The following is an 11,957-nucleotide window of genomic DNA, read 5'->3' on the forward strand; positions in this document are numbered from 1 at the left end:
ATATATATACACATATATGTATATATATACACACATATATATGTATATACATATACATACATATACATATACATCATATACATATACATATATACATATACAGGTCAATATATATATTAACCTGATGAGCAAAAGGATTTGTCTAGCTTCAGAATGGCCCTAATTTATTCAGTTCCATGAGACAGATATTCTGTCAAGGGAGTCTTCAATCTTTGGACACCTCAATTGTTTTATTCTTTTTTTTTCTTTTTATTGGACATTTTCTTTATTTACATTTCAAATGTTAACCCCTTTCATGGTTTCTCCCCAGAAATCCCCTATGCCATCCTGCCTCCCCCTGCTTCTATGATGATATTACCCCACCCACCCACTCCCACTTCCCTGTCCTCACATTCCCCCACACTGTGGCATAGACCCTTCACAGGACAAATGGCCTCTCCTCCCATAGATGCCCAACAAAGCCATCAACTGCTATGTATGCAGGTGGATCCATGGATCCCTCCATGTGTACTCTATGGTTGGTAGTTTACTGCTGGGAGCACTGGGGAATCTGGTTGGTTGATGTTGTTCTTCCTATGGGGTTGTAAACCTCTTCAGCTCCTTCAGTCCTTTCTCTAACTCCTCCATTGGGGACCCTGTGCTAAGTTCAATGGTTGGATACCAGTATCTCCCTCTGTACTTGTTAGGTTCTAGCAGAGCCTCTCAGAAGACAACTATATCAGGCTCCTGTCAGCAAGTACTTCTTGGCATTCACAATAGTGTCTGGGTTTGATAACTGTATATGGAATGGATCCCCAGGTGGGGCATTCTCTGGATTGTATTTCCTTCAGTCTTTACTCCACACTTTGTCTCTGTATTTCCTCCTATGAGTATTTTGCTCCCCCTTCTAAGAAGGACCAAAGCATCCACACCTTGGTCTATGTTCTTCTGGAGCTTCATATTGGCTTTGAATTCTATTTTGGGTTTTCCAAGCTTTTGGGCTAATATTCACTTATCAGTGAGTGCACACAGTGGTGTGTGTGTGTGTGTGTGTGTGTGTGTGTGTGTGTGTGTGTGTTACCTCACTCAGGGTGATACTTTCTAACTCCATCCATTTGCCTAAAATTTCATGAAGTCATTGTTTTTAATAGCTGAGTAGTACTCCATTGTGTAAATGTACCACATATCTGTGACCATTCCTCTGTTGAAGGACATCTGGGTTGTTTCCAGCTTCTGGCTATTATGAATAAGGCTGCTGTAAGCATATTAAAACATGTGTCCTTGATATAAGTTGGAGCATCTTTTGGGTATATGCCCAGGACTATAGCTGGATTCTCAGGTTCTCAGGTTCTCTATGTCCAGTTTTCTGAGGAACCCGCAGACTGATTTCCAGAATAGTGGTATCAGCTTGCAATCCCATCAACAACAGTGGAGTGTTTCTCTTTCTCCACATCCTTACCAGCACCTGCTTTCACCTTTGTATTTGATCTTCGCCATTCTGACTGGTGTAAAGTGGAATCTCAGGGTCATTTTAATTTGCATTTCCCTGATGACTAAGGATGTTGAACATTTCTTTAGGTGCTTCTCAGCCATTTGAAATTCCCCAGAGTGCAAACTTTATATGCCCAGTACAGGGGAACGCCAGGGCCAAAAAGTGGGAGTGGGTGGGTAGGGGGCTGGGGGGACAGTATGGGGGACTTTTGGGATAGCATTGGAAATGTAATTGAGGAAAACACCTAATAAAAAATATTTAAAAAAAAAAAAAAGAAAAAGAAAAAAACAAGAATAAAAAACAATGAAATTCCCCAGTTGAGAATTTTGTTTAATATCTGTAGTACATCATTTTTAAATAGGGTTATTTGGTTCTCTGGAGTCTAACTTCTTATGTTTTTTTGTATCTATTGGATATTAGCCCTCTATTAGAAGTAGGGTTGGTAAACATCTTGCCACAATCTGTTGGTTACTGTTTTGTCATATTAACAGTGCCCTTTGCCTTACAGAAGCTTTGCAATTTTATGAAGTCCCATTTGTCTATTTTTTATCTTATAGCATGATCCATTATGGACTGTTCAGAAAAATTTCCCCTGTGCTCATGAGATCAAGGCTTATCCCTACTTTCTCTTCTATTAGTTTCAGTGTATCTGATTTTATGTGGAGGTCCTAGATCCATTTGGATTTGAGCTTTGTAAGAGGTGATAATAATGGATCAATGTGCATTCTTCTACATGCTGACCACCAGTTGAACAAGCACCAATTGTTGAAAAATGCTGTCTTTTTTCCACTGGATGGTTTAAGCCCCTTTGTCAAAGATCAAGTGACCGTAGGTTTGTGGGTTCATTTCTGGGTCGTCAATTCCATTCCATTGATTTACCTGCCTCTGAACCAATACTATACAATTTTAACATGATTGTTATGTAATAAAGCTTGAGGTCAAGGATAGTCACCCATCCAGAACTTTTTTTATTGTTGAGAATATTTTTTGATATCCAAGGTTTTTTGTTATTCCAAATGAATTTTCAAATTGCTGTTTCTAAATCTATGAGGAATTTAGTTGCAATTTTGATGGGGTTTGCATTGAATCTGGAGATTGCCTTCAGCAAGATGGCCATTTTTAAATTTTTTAATCCTGCCAATCCATGAACATGGGATATCTTTCCATCTTCTGAGGTCTTCTTCAATTTTTTTCTTCAGAGACTTGAAGTTCTTGTCATACAGATCATTCACTTGCTTGGTGAGAGTCACACCAAACTATATTTATATTATTTGTGACTATTGTGAAGGGTGTCATTTCCCTAATTTCTTTCTCCGACTGCTTATCCTTTGAGTAGAGGAAGGTTACTGATTTGTTTGAGTTAATTTTATACCAAGCAACTTTGCTGAAGTTGTTTATCAGGTTTAGGAGTTCTCTGGTAGAATTTCGGGGTCACTTAAGTATACTACCATATTATCTGAAAATAGTGATATTTTTACTTCTTCCATTCAAATTTGTATCCCTTCGACCTCCATTTGTTGTCTAACTGCTCTGCTAGGACTTCAAGTACTATATTGAATAGGGAGGTAGAGAGTGGGCAGCCTTGTCTAATCCCAGATTTTAGTGGACTTGCTTCAAGTTTCTCTCCATTTAGATTGATGTTGGCTTCTGGTTTGCTGTAGATTGCTTTTACAATTTCTAGGTATGGACCTTGAATACTTGATCTCTCCAAGGCCTTTACATGAAGGGATTTTTAATTTTGTCAAATTCTTTCTCAGCATCTAGTGAGATGATCATATTTTTTCCCTTTGAATTTGTTTATATAGTGGGTTATGTTGATAGATTTCCATATATTGAACCATCCCTGTATTACTGGGATGAAGACTACTTGATCATAAGGAAAGTTGGTCAGAAATTCTCTTTCTGTATTAGATCTTTGTGTGGTTTGGGTATTAGCATAATTGTGGCTTCATAGAATGAATTGGGTAGTGTTCCTTCTGTTTCTATTTTGTGGAAGAGTTTGAAGAGTATTGGTATTATGTCTTCTTTGAAGGTATGATAGGATTCTGCACTAAACACACCTGGTTCTGGGGTTTTTTTGTTTGTTTGTTTGTTTGTTTGTTTGTTTGTTTGTTTGTTTGGGAGACTTTTAATAACTGCTGCTATTTCTCTAGGGTTAATGGGACTTTTAGATAGTTTACTTGATCCTGATTTAACTTTGGTACCTGGTATCTGTCTAGAAAACCGGCCATTTCCTCCAGATTTCCCAGTTTTTGGTGTGTGTGCGTGGCAGGGGTGGGGGACTTTTGTAGTAGGATCTGATGATTTTTTGAATTTCCTCAGTTTCTGTTGTTATGTCTCCCTTTTCATTTCTGATTTTGTTAATTTGGATACTGTCTCTGTGCCCTCTTTTTCATCTAGCTAAAAGAAACAGCTCCTGGTTTTGTTGGTTCTTTGTATAGTTCTTTTTGTTTCTACTTGGTTGATTTCAGCCCTTAGTTTGATTATTTCCTGCCATCTACTCCTCTTGGGTATATTTGCTTCTTTTTGTTCTAAAGCTCTCAGGTATTCTGTCAAGCTACTAGCATATGCTCTGTCCAATTTCTTTTAGGAGGCACCCAGAGCTATGACTTTTTTCTAATCACTGCTTTCATTGTTTCTCATAAGTTTTAGTATGTTGTGCCTTCATTTTCATTAAATTCTAAAAATTCTTTAATTTCTTTCTTTATTTCTTCCTTGTCCAAGCTATATTGTGTAGAGCATTGTTTAGCTTCCCTGTGTATGTAGGCGTTCCATCATTATTATTTTATTGTTATTGAAGACCAGCCTCAGTCCATGGTGATCTAATAGGATGCATGGAATTACTTCAATCTTCTTATATCTGTTGAGGCCTCTTTTATGATCAATTATACGGTCAATTTTGAAGAAGGTACCATGAGATGCTGTGAAGAAGGTATATATAGTTGTTGTTGTTGTTGAGTGAAATGTTCTATAAATATCTGTTAGATCCATTTGGTTCAAAACTCCTGTTAGTTTCATTCTATCTCTGTTTATTTTGTGCTTATTTAATCTGTCCATTGATGAAAGTGGAGTCTCTCACTATTATTGTGTGAGGTGGAATGTATGTGTTGAACTTTAGTAAAGTTGTATTTTTTTAATGAATATTAGCTTCCATTGCATTTGGAGCATAGATGTTCAGAATTGATAGTTCATCCTGGTAGATTTTCCCTTTTAGAAGTATGAAGTGTCGTTTCTTAACTTTTAAAATAACTTTTGTTTGAAAGTCCATTTTATTTGTTATTAGAATAATATTCCAGCTTGTTTCTTGGGACCATTTGCTTGGAAAATTGTTTTCCAGCCTTTCATTCTGAGGCAGTATCTGTCTTTGTCACTGAGGTGTGTTTTCTGTATGCAGCAAAATGCTGGATACCATTTATGTATCCAGTCTGTTAGTCTATGTCTTTTAATTGGGGAATCAAGTCCCTTGACACTAACAGATATTAAGGAAAAGTGATTATTGCTTCCTGTTACTTTTTGTTGTTAGAGATGGAATTATGTTTGTGTGTCTATCTGCATTTGGGTTTGTTGAAAGATTACTTTCTTGCTTTTACTAGGGTGCTGTTTCCTTCCTTGTGTTGGAGTTTTCCATCTATCATCCTTTATAGAGCTAGATATGTAGAAAGATATTGTGTAAATTTGTTTTTGTCATGGAATCTTGGTTTCTCTGTCTATGTTAATTGAGGGTTTTGTTGTGTATAGTAGCTTGGGCTGGCATTTGTGTTCTCTTAGGGTCTGGATGATATCTGCCACAGATCTGCTTTTAGAGACTCTGGTGAGAAATCTGGCATAATTCTGATAGATCTGACTTTATATGTTACTTGACATTTTTCTCTTATTGCTTTTAATATTATTTCTCTGTTTTGTACATTTGGTGTTTTGATTATTATGTGATGGGAGGAATTGTTTTTGGTCCAATCTATTTGGAGTTCTGTAGACTTCTTTTATGTTCATGGGCATCTTATATGTTCTTTAGGTTAGGGAAGTTTTCTTCTAAAATTTTGTTGAAGATATTTACTGGCCCTTTAAAGTGGGAATCTTCACTCTTTTCTATACCTGTCATCCTTAGGCTTGGTCTTCCCACTGTGTCCTGGACTTCCTGGATGTTTTGGACTAGGAGCTTTTTGCATTTTACATTTTCTTTGACGGTTATATCAATGTTTTCTATGGTATCTTCTGCACCTGAGATTCTCTCTAACTATTTTCATTAGTTAATTTATTTATTTAAACTCCATATTTTATCCACCATACCGTCGACCCATTGACTGTTCTACATGCCATAACTCCTCCCTTACTCCCATGTGGATGCCCCTACCCTACCCCGACCTGACCTCTAAAACCCCTGGGGCCTAAAATCTCTTGAGGTTTAGGTACATCACTTCTGAACGAACACAGACCCAGAAGTCCTCTACTGTATATGTGTTGGGGGCATTATGTCAGCTGTTGTATTTTAACTGTTTGGTGGACCAGTTTTTGAGAGATCTCAGGAGTCCAGATTAATTGAGACTGCTGGTCCTCCTACAGGGTTGCCCTTCTCCTCAGCTTCTTTCAGCCTTTCTTGAATTCAACAACAAGAGTTAGATGTTTCTGTTCATTTGTTGGGTGTAAATATGTGCATCTGACTCTTTCATCTGGTTGTTGGGTCTTCTGGAATGTGGTCATGTTAGGTCCATTTTTGTGAGTGCTCCATAGACTCAGTAATAGTGTCAGGCCTTGAGACCTTCTCTTGAGCTGGATCCCACTTTGGGCCTGTCGCCGGACATTATTTTCCTCATGCTTCTCTCCATTTCCATCCCTGTAATTCTTTTGAACAGGAACAATTATGGGTCAGAGTTGTGTGTGTGAGATGGCCCCCTCCCTCATTTGATGCCCAGTTTTCTTGCTTCTTCTCTCTACTGTTAGTCATTTCAACTAACGTTCTTCCCTTTGAGTCCTGAGAGTTTCTCGCCTCCCAGGTTTCTGGTGGATTCAAATTATAGATGAAAACTTCCTTAATGGAAAGAAAGAGATGCCCATGAACATAAAAGAAGTCTACAAAACTCCAAATAGATTGGACCAGAAAAGAAATTCCTCCCATTACATAATAGTTAAAACACCAAATGCACAAAATAAAGAAAGATTTGTAAAAGCAGTAATGGGAAAATATAAAGTAACATATAAAGTCAGACCCATCAGAATTACACAAGACTTCTCAACAAAGACTATGAAAGCCAAAAGAGCCTGGTCAGAGGTCATGCAGACTCTATGAGAACAAAATTCCTGCCCAACAAAACTCTCAATCAACATAGATGGAGAAACCAAAATATTCCAGTATTCAAACAGTATTATCTATCTACCAATCCAGCCCTACAGAGGATCCTATAAGGAAAACTCCAACACAAGGAAGGTACCTACACTAAAGAAATGACAAGATATTAAGCATCTCACAATGAAGGCAAAAAGTGAGAACCACAAGCACATAAAGCCACCTAAAAAACCATACATATCAGGAACCAACAGTCATCTCTCTTTAATATCTCTCAATATTAATGAACTCAAGTCACCTATAAAAAGATACAAGCTCACAGACTGGATCTACAAACAAGATACAGAATTTTGCTGCATACAAGAAACACACCTCAAAAACAAGGGCAGACTATCTCAGAGAAAAGGATAGAAAAAGGACTTCCAAGCAAATAGTTCAAGGAAACAAGCAGAAGTAGCCATACTAATATCCAATAAAATAGACTTTCCACCAAAAGTTATCAAGTGTGATGAATAAAGACACTTAATATTCATCAAGGGGAAAATCCATCAAGAAAACTACTCTCACCAATGGACAGGTTGTGGAAACAGAAACTGAACAGAGACACAGTGAAACTAAGAGAAGTAATGAACCAAATGGATTTAACAAATATTTACAAAACATTTCACCCTAAAACAAAATAATATACCTTCTTCTCATCACCTCATGGTACTTTCTCCAAAATTGACCATATAATTGGTCACAAAACAACCCTCAACCAATACAAGAAGATTGAAATAATACCATGCATCCTGTCAGATCACCATGGTCTAATACTGGTCTCCAATAACAGCAATAACTACAGAAAACCCATATACACCTGGAAACTGAGCAACTCTTTACTCAGTGATAACTTGGTCAGGGAAGAAATAAAGAAATTAAAGGCTTCCTAGAATTTAATGAAAATGAAGGCACATCATGCCCAAATTTATGGGACTCAATGAAAGCAGTGCTAAGAGGAATGTTCATAGCAGTAAGTGCTCTTGTATAGAAACTGGAGAGCTCTAACACTAACAACTTAATAGTGTACCTGAGATCTCTACCCAAACTTACCCAAGAGAAGTAGAAGGCAGGAAATATCCAAGCTCAGGGCTGAAGTCAACCAAATATAAATGAAGAAACAATACAAATAATTAACAAAACCAGAAACTGGTTCTTTGAGAGACTCAACAAGATAGATAAACCTCTAGCCAAACTAATTAAAGAGCCCAGGGGCAGTATCCAAATTAACAAAATCAGAAATGAAAATGGAGATGTAACAACAATAATGGAGGAAATTCAAAAAAATCATCAGATCCTACTATAAAAGCCTATACTCAACATAATTGAAAAATATAGATGAAATGGTTGGTTTTCTAGACAGATACCACATACCAAAGTTAAATCAAGAGCAGGTAAACTATCTAAACAAGCCCATATCACACAAAGAAATAGAAGAAGTCATTAAAAACTTCCCAACAAAAAAAGGGCAGGGCCAGATGGATTTAGTGCAGAATTCCACCAGACCTTCAAAGAAGACCTGTTAGCAATTTTCCTCAAACTATTCCATAAAATAGAAAGAGAAGAACACTACCTAACTTGTTCTATGAAGCCACAATTACTCTGATACTTAAACCACACAAGGACCCAACAAAAAAAGAGAACCTAAGGTCAATTTCATTTATGAATATTGATGCAAAACTACTCAATAAAATCCAAGAACACGTCAAAACCATCATTTACCACAATCAAGTAGGCTTTATCCCAGGGATGTAAGGTTGGTTTAATATATGAAAATCCATCCACATAATCCACTATATAAATAAGCTCAAAGAAAAAAAATCACATGATCATCTTCTTAGATGCAGAAAAAGCATTTGACAAAATCCAACACCCCTTCATGTTAAAAGTATTCGAGAAATTAGCAATTCAAGAGAGTCTCTCTTCTATCTCTTGTATTCTGTTGGTCATGTTTGCATCTATGACTTCCTATCTCTTTCCTTGCTTTTCTATCTCCAGAGTTGCCTTCCTTTGTGATTTCTTTATTGTCTCTATTTTCATTTTTAGATCCAGTATGTTTGGCTTTGTTTTGTTTTGTTTTGTTTTGTTTTGTTTTGTTGTTTTGTTTTTACAATTCCTTCACCTGTTTGTTTGCGTTTTTCCTGACATTCTTTCAGGGATTTTTGTGTTTCCACTTTGAGGGCTTCTACCTGATTACCTGTGTTCTCCTGAATTTCTTTAAGGGAGTTATTTATGTCCTCCTTAATGTCCTTTATTATCATCATGAGAAGTGCTTTTAAATATGAATCTTGCTTTTCTGATGTGATGCAGTATCCAGGGCTTGTTGTGGTGGGAGACTGGCTTCTGATGATGCCAAGTAGCCTTGATTTCTGTCACTTATGTTCTTTTGCTTCCGTTTCACCATCTGGTTATATCTCGTGCTCCCTACTCTGGTTGTGTCTGACTGGAGCCTGTCCCTCCTGTTATCCTGATTGTTTCAGAATTCCACAGAGTCCAGCTGTCTCTGTGATTCTGGGATTCTATGATTCTGAAATCTGGGGTGTGTCAGAGCTCCTGGGAGTCAGGCTGTTTCTGGGATCCTGAAATCCTTGTGTGACCAGGCTCCTGAGATCCTGTTGTGTCAGAGCTCCTGGAAGTCAAGCTTTCTCTGGATATTGCAGGGGTAGGTGGGGAACCAGAGCTCTGGGTTTGCCCTGGGAATCCATGCCTTTGGCTGGGCTGGGATGTGTTTCCTTGGCTCCTGTTGGGGTCCCAGTTTCACTGGGTGTTGTGAAAGATGTTATGGCAGCTGTGATCTTGAGTCTGTCAGAGGTTCAGTGCTCCTGGGTGTGCCCAATCTCATTGGAGTAGAGCTTCCTCTGTGATCCTGTGATCCTGGGCATTTCAGAGATCCTGGGAGTTGGGCTCCCTCTGGGTCTTTTAAGAGTGGGCACAGAGCCAGCACCACAGGTCTGTTCCAGGTGCAGGTTCAGACTAGAAAGAATCTGTGCCACTAGCTGGTCAGGGGTTACTGTGTACCTGGATCCTGGGGGACTAAGTTACTCTGGGTATTGGAGCAGATGATGTGGCCTCTCCTATAATGCTGGGAATATTAGAGCATCTGGGACTCCAGCTTCCTCTGGGTATTGTGGGACTGGATGTGGAGCCAGAGCCTACAGTCTCACCTTAATATTTTTTTTCATTTTTTATTAGATATTTCTTTTATTACATTTCAAATGTTATCCCCTTTCCTAGTTTTCCCTCTGCAAATCCCCTATACCCTCCCCTCCCGCCCTGTTCCCCTACCCACCCACTCCAGCTTCCTGGCCCTGGCATTCCCCTATACTGATGCATAGAACCCTCACAAGACCAAGGGCCTCTCCTCCCATTCATGACCAACTAGACCATCCTTTGCTACATATACAGCTAGAGGCACAAGTTCCACCATGTGTTTTCTTTGATTGGTGGTATAGTTCCAAGGAGCTCTGGGGGTACTGGTTAGTTATTGATGTTCCTCCTATGGGGCTTCAATCCACTTCAGCTCCCTGGGTATTTCTCTGGCTCCTTCATGGGGGACCTTGTGCTCAGTCCAATGGATAACTGTGAGCATCCACTTCAGTATTTGTCAGGCACTGGCAGAGCCTCTCAGGAGACAGCTATATCAGGCTCTTGTTAGCAGGTTCTTGTTGGCATCTGCCTAGTGACTGGGTTTCGTGGTTGTTTATGGAATGGATCCCCAAGTGGGACAGTCTCTAAATGGTCTTTCCTTCAGGATCTGCTCTGAACTTGGTCTCTGTAACTCCTTCCATGGGTATTTAGGTCCCCATTCTTCTTCTTCTTCTTCTTCTTCTTCTTCTTCTTCTTCTTCTTCTTCTTCTTCTTCTTCTTCTTCTTCTTCTTCTTCTTCTTCTTCTTCTTCTTCTTNTCTTCTTCTTCTTCTTCTTCTTCTTCTTCTTCTTCTTCTTCTTCTTCTGTTTCATGTGTTTTGCAAATTGTATCTTGGGTATTCTAAGTTTATGAGCTAATATCCACTTATCAGTGAGTGCATATGATGTGTGTTCCTTTGTGACTGGATTAACTCAGGATGATATCCTCCAGATCCATCCATTTGCCTAAGAATTTCATAAATTTATTGTTTTTAATAGCTGAGTAGTACTCCATTGCGTAAATGTACCACATTTTCTGTATCCATTCTTCTGTTGAGGGATATTTCTATTCCTTACAGCTTCTGGCTATTATAAATAAGGCTGCTATGAACATAGTGGAGCATGTGTCCTTATTACAAGTTGGAACATCTACTGGGTATATGCCCAAGAGAGGTATTGCTAGATCCTGTGGTAGTACTATGTCCAATTTTCTGAGGAACCACCAGACTGATTTCCAGAGTGGTTGTACCATCTTATAATCCCACCAGCAATGGAGCAGTATTCCTCTTTCTCCACATCCTTACCAGCATCTGCTGTCACCTGAATTTTTTATCTTTTTTTTATACATACACATCTATATATTTATTAATACATAAATGCAACTTGCTCGGTGTGTGTAATATTTCTTTTTTTTTACTTTAAATCAGTTTTATTGTTTTTTTCATGTTGTAGATGAGCTTTAAATTTTTTTATTTATTTTTTTTTTACTTTATATTAGGTATTTTCCTCATTTACATTTCCAATGCTATCCCAAAAGTCCCCCATACCTTCCCACCCACTCCCCTACCCACCCACTACCACTTTTTGGCCTGGGCATTCCCCTGTACTGGGGCATATAAAGTTTGCATGTCCAATGGGCCTCTCTTTCCAGTGATGGCTGACTAGGCCAGCTTTTGATACATATGCAGCTGGAGTCAAGAGCTCTGGGGTACTGGTTAGTTCATAATGTACCTACAGGGCTGCAGATCCCTTTAGCTCCTTGGATACTTTCTCTAGCTCCTCTATTAGGGGCTCTGTGATCCCTCCAATAGCTGACTGTGAGCATCCACTTCTGTGTTTGCTAGGCCCCGGCATAGTCTCAAAAGAGACAGCTAAAAGGACAGTTGGTCCTTTCAGCCAATGATTGCTAGTGTATGCAATGGTGTCATCCTTTGGAGGCTAGTTATGGGATGGATCCCTGGATATGGCAGTCTCTAGATGGTCCATCCTTTTGTCTCAGCTCCAAACTTTGTCTCTGTAACTCCTTCCATGGGTGATTGTT

The sequence above is a fragment of the Mus caroli genome, chromosome 9 (assembly GCF_900094665.2).
Source record: "Mus caroli chromosome 9, CAROLI_EIJ_v1.1, whole genome shotgun sequence".
Classification (NCBI taxonomy): Eukaryota; Metazoa; Chordata; class Mammalia; order Rodentia; family Muridae; genus Mus; species Mus caroli.